Source organism: Uloborus diversus, chromosome 1 (genome assembly GCF_026930045.1).
Source record: "Uloborus diversus isolate 005 chromosome 1, Udiv.v.3.1, whole genome shotgun sequence".
NCBI classification, from domain to species: Eukaryota; Metazoa; Arthropoda; class Arachnida; order Araneae; family Uloboridae; genus Uloborus; species Uloborus diversus.
The window spans coordinates 82344834-82350833 of record NC_072731.1 but is presented as its reverse complement, the minus strand read 5'-3'; positions in this window follow the sequence as shown (position 1 = coordinate 82350833).

Here is a 6000-nt window from a genome sequence, read left to right as displayed (position 1 = left end):
GTTGCATTTACATGCTGAAATAAAAAGTAATATTATTTCATGTCATCGTTTTAAAAGAAATCAGTTTTTAAATACTATGTTATTAGTATGCAATGCACATATGGTGAGAAGACGAGGGGCGTTCACCACGCAGATTGTGCCATTGACATTTTCAAGGGGTTGCTTTTTTTTAAGGTGGGGGGCGCTTTATATCATTTTATGGGTGCACCATCACTCTTATGGTGTGGGGGGGGGGACTCTCGTATATATGAAATGGAATAATCATGTAATAGAGTTCAATGTTTTAATAAATAAAATATATAATGCATTTTGCGCACACTCTAAATCAGTAACCTATTTTGATTAAGTACCTATATTTGTGATAAACTGGAAAAGGGCAAGAACAGAAGAATAAACCCGAATGGTTCCAGCAGGGGGACTTTGGTGTCATATTTAAATTCATCAATTTCTCTGTTGGTACTTTTCGGTACACTTTGTTCGTCAAAGAAATTGACTTGACATGAACGAATTTCGGAACGCAAAGTGTAGGTAAGTTCTGTCAAATTTTATCCGAAAATAAAAGCTATCAAGTTTGATACAAGATATGTTTTTAAGTTCTGCATTAAAAATACAATATGTTGATAATTTTGTCTTGAAAATATTGAGAGAAAAACTGAAGTTTAATATTGTTTAACAAACAATCCCACTTTTGAGAAAGTACTCCCCTTCCCTCCCCCGACGATTTTGTGATTATGAATGAAACTACTATATTATTTCATAAATTTTCAAAAAATTTTAACTGTGCATATGTTATGCTGTTAACCATGCTATTTGTCATTAGAAATTCAGAAAAAAAAAATCCACGAATGATTCTAAAATTGCTTGTTTCATTGCTCTTAGATATGAAAAAACTGAAACTGATATGGCATGCAATACTATAGTAAAGAATTATTTTTTAGAAAAAATCACGGAAAAAGGATTCCGAAATTCTCAGAAACGTTTTTGAAAATTGTTTGGAGAATTCCGAAATACTCGGAAACGTTTTCGAAACTTTCATGAACCACAGCTGCACGGAATACTCAGAAACATTTCTGGAAATTACGGAAAGAGGATTCCGAAATACTCAGAAACGTTTCTGAAACTTACAGAAGGAGGATTCCAAAATACTCAGAAACATTTCTGGAAATTATAGAAAGAGGATTCCGAAATACTCAGCCACGTTTCTGGACATTACAGAAAGAGGATTCCGAAATACTCAGACACGTTTCCGGACATTACAGAAAGAGAATTCCGAAATACTCAGAAACGTTTTTGAAAATTTCATGAACCGCAGCTGCACAATATACTCAGAAACGTTTCCGAATTTTTTTTACAGTGTACGTCGTTATTCATCCAACACTTTCTCATTTTTTTCTTCTTTTTAAAGGCAATAAAAGGGGGGGGGGGAAATATCATAGTATTCAGAAAATGTATTCAAAAAAGCATTGTAGCTGTCATCAATGTTATTAACTGTCAAGATATCCTTCCAATTAATTCTAGAAATAAAAAGTCTGAAATCTTCAAGAGATTGCGGATTATAAGACCGGATCATAAGTACAGTGCAAACATTATCTTCATTTAGAACTATATGATTATTAAAAACTAATTTCTGATTAATTTTAACAAAAACAGGTAGATGATCAGAAATATCTGAGATAATTATGCTAGTAAAAATTTCCCGATTAAAATCAACAGAACCAAAGCGATCGAAACTTGCAATGTCACAATTGCCCAAGTTTTCGAGGTTAAGGTCAAAAAATTATCATATACGTTTGTAGCAATTATATCAATTAATGTAGAAGTATTATGAGTTATTCGAGTAGGTTTGTCAACATAATTATTGCAGCAATGGGATCTGAATAAGTCTTGTATCATATTAACATGGTCATTTTGTTCAAGAAAATTAATATTAAAGTCTGCAAAAATGCATTTTTCTTTTTTGATTTCTTTAGCATAATCACACAGAGAATCAATAGCAGAAAAAAAGGCAATAAAGTCAGCTTTTAGAGACTTATAACTAGTTGAAAACACAACTTTATCAGATTCAACAGTGCCAATTTCACAAAACTCAGTTATAAAGCTATATTTAACACATGTAAAAACATTATTAAAGTTTTGTTTTACAAAAAGAGCTACTCCTCCACCAATTTTATTCATTCTGTTAATATAATGGCAGTTGAAAGCCAGAAAATATGTAAAACCATCCAAAATACCTCATGTCGCAGTGATTCCAATTATTATGATATCATCAATTTCATTAATTAATCTGTTTAATTGATCAACCTTAGATCCAATACTTCTTACATTTATGTGCAAAATAGTGCAGTATTTAAATTCTCCAAGTGTGTTAGTTTTATGGTTTGCGGTTTGAGTGTTCAGATTATCACTATTATAATATGCAAAGTTCATTATGAAAAAATAAACAAAGAGGAAAAACGAAAGATCTCAGTTGCAAAAAATAGAACTATTGAAGGTATAAGCAAAAGAAAATCAGCAGACACAGCCCATAATCCAGTTAAATAGAATAGCGGAAAAATACATGAAGCATCGAAACACATGAAGCAACAAAGTAAATATCACCAAAAAAGACTTATAAATTAAGGCAAGTCAGCCATTAATCTAAACAAATGAGTAAACACAGAAAACCAATTATAATTATAAAAATAGTAACAATTAATGAACATTTTTATCAGATGCAAATGAATCAATATAGCGTTGCATTTCGAATAATTTTCTTAAAACTTTAATGTGGCCTTCATGCTGTACAAGTATATATCCCCCCCCCCCTCTTGTCCAACAGTTGACTTGAAAACTTCTTAGTTGCTCGTAAAAAAACACTTTTAACTCTAGTTAAGTTCTCAAAAATAGATATACAGGGTTTGTCCGGAAAGTAATAGGACTGAGTCGATCAAAAAAAAAATTATTGAGGCAATTGTTACAATTCTTTAAAAACTTTCAAAATAGGCTCCTTCTGCGCGGATGCAGCGCTGCCAGCGTGATTTCCAAGCATTAATGGCGTCACGGTAAGCATTCTCCGGAATAGCCTTGAGAGCCGCGGTGCATGCTGCTTGGATCCCCTCTGTCGTCTCAAAATGCTTGCCTTTCATCGGCCTTTTCAGGCGAGGAAACAAAAAAAAGTCCGGGGGACCACATCTGGGCTGTAGGGCGGTTACAGAAGCGTTGGGATGCCGGCCTTGGTCAAGTAACTGTTCGTCGTCAGTGAGCACTTTTGGGACCAATTTCGCGCACACCTTGAGCATGTTCAAATGCACCGTCACAAAACCATGAACCTCAGATTTTGGTAAATTTAACTTTTGGGCAATTAAACGAATACTTAGTCGACGGTCTCAGTTCGAAACTTTGCGCACACGAGTCACATTGTCGGTGTTTGTCGAAGTCGAGAGTCTTCCAGCACGGTCTTCATCGGCGACCTCTTCCCGGCCTGCCAAAAAGACCTGGTCTCACCGAAACACACCACTTCTTGCTAAAGCAACATCTGGGTAAGCCTGCTTGATCATATCAAACGACTCTGTCGCAGATTTACCGAGTTTGACACAGAATTTAATCTGCTCTAACGAACGCTGCATTTTCGGCTTGCACCACTCACAGAAACACGTCGAGCAAAAATGCCTGTCCTGACTCTCCAGGTGCTCGGAGACAATCGACTAGCCGCTCGTTCGTTAGCTTGGAACGTCCTCTGCCGAATCCAGTCGGCGCGTGCACGCTCCGAAGTACAGTCACGGCGGAAAAAAAATCAGTCCTATTACTTTCCGGACAAACCCTGTATCTGTAGTTTTTAAAAGTTTCTTGTTAGTAAACACTTTGTCCCGATTTTGCATTCTCACAAACTTGAAAATCAAAGGTCTTATCATCAACGCACACAGAAGGAACGCTATCAAAAACACAAAAGGAACGCTGCTCCTTCTGTGTTTTTAGTTCTGTGTTTCCCTTGGCCTGCCAATTCTGTGAATGTTGATAAAATCTGTATGTAGTAGGGATAGATTGAATTTTTCATTTAGAAAATATATTGCAACATTGTACAGGTTTTCTTTACTTCAATCCTAAACCATTTATTATTAGGGGGATTCTTTTCTATCATATAGTTCCATTACATCAACATTATCATCAAGGCAATTTAATCTGGATTGCATATTACTTACCTTATGATTAAAGTCACTGAATAGGTCGCTCCATTTTGTTTCTATTTTCTTGACCTCATCTTTTAACTGGTTATTTACACGATTGCACAAACTTTCATCATTTCCTTGTGTAGAAATCATCAGTTTCACGTCGTTTTTCAACTTGCAACTTAAATCATCAAAATCACGTTTCCAAACCTCTTTTAGCTTCTTGAGTTCGCTTGTACCATCTTCAAGATTGGATGTTGTAGGTGTGGAAGCTATTGTTAATTTCACTTTGGGAGGCATTTTGTTCAAAAAAAAAAAAAAAATGCATTAATACGATCAATTATGTATATTAGTTCCTCATGAGGAACTTATACACAAAATCCATTTGCCCCAATTAAAAAAAAAAATATTTACCACGAGCAAAATCTCTCTTTTAATGCCTCAATTACGAAACATTTCTGTGCGCGTGCACCTTCAAAACGCCCCCCCCCCCCCCGTTTTCATTGAATGTTGGCTTAAATATTTCTGTGCGAGAGTCCCTTCAACCCCCCCCTCCCCTTCATTGACGCTTGACTTACAGAACGTTTTCGAAGCTTTAATTTCAAGAAACTGGCGTTGCACTCAATTTTAACAAAAAAAATCTACAACCATGTTTCTATTTCAAAAAATTTCGGGGGGATGGTCCCCGCATCTTTCTTTTTCTTAATATTACCATACATCGTCTAAAACTGCATCTTTTGAACTACAATTTTCAAATTTTTCCATGGGGAAATCACCCGGACCCCCATTAACCTGTCACAATCTTAAAGGATTCACAATTGATGCTTGCTTGGAGTTTGAACATTTAACGGGGGATGACTCTTGAGACTCTTCCTCTCTTAACATCACCATAGATCGTCTAAAAACGTGTTTTTCAAATAGCAATCTTAAAAATGTCCCGTAAGGCCCCCTCTCAATACGTAATCAAATATAACGTACGAATGTGTTTTGGGAACTTGAATTAAAGGGGGGGGGGGATATCGGGAGAGGCTATCGATCCCCATCACCCTTCCTCCTCAACTTAAAATAGTCTAAAACTGCGTTTTTATATCTTCAATTTGGAACAAATACCAGGAGGAAGTCCTCTCCGACACCTTTATTTCTGACTGATATTATCCTTCGGATTAAATTTATATTGCTAGTACTAAGGTCTAGTAATATGTTTATCACTGCTAAACCAAAAGCTCTCTCTCTGCATATTGGAACATGCGTTTGGAACAATTAAGGGGCCGCGAAATGCGTACCCCCTTACCCCGGTTTTTTGACCTAGCGACGGCTCTGTTTTTACCATAGACTATCTGTGTAAATTTCTTTAAGGCCGATTCACATTTCGACCGTCACGTCCGCACATTGGGAACTGAAAGTAACCAAGACGTCTGGCGAGAGAATCTAAATAGGAAACGATGGCGATTGCCCGTTGTTCTGCGTGTTAAACTTTTTAGCAAAGGAATAAAAATGTCATTCGTGTATTATTTTAACTTATTGAACGAAAATGAAAAGCTCTTAAGCTGTTATATTTGTAGAAACTCTTGTTTAACAGTTAATCTTTCTGATAAATCTGAAAAAGGCATCATGAGAAAACTTGTCTTGTCACTCATACTACTTACGATCATTCTAGTCATCCAATGTGACAATGTGAGATACGAAAATATTTTGCAACGTAAACCACTCGGAAACTGGCCATGAGTAGTGTATATTGCTAAATTACTAGGATCTGCTTTGATACAAGTATATTCTAGCTACATTTTAAAGGTAACTCGGTATATATCGGCACCAAAACAATTAAATCAATCAGTGCAAATAATAATATGCAATC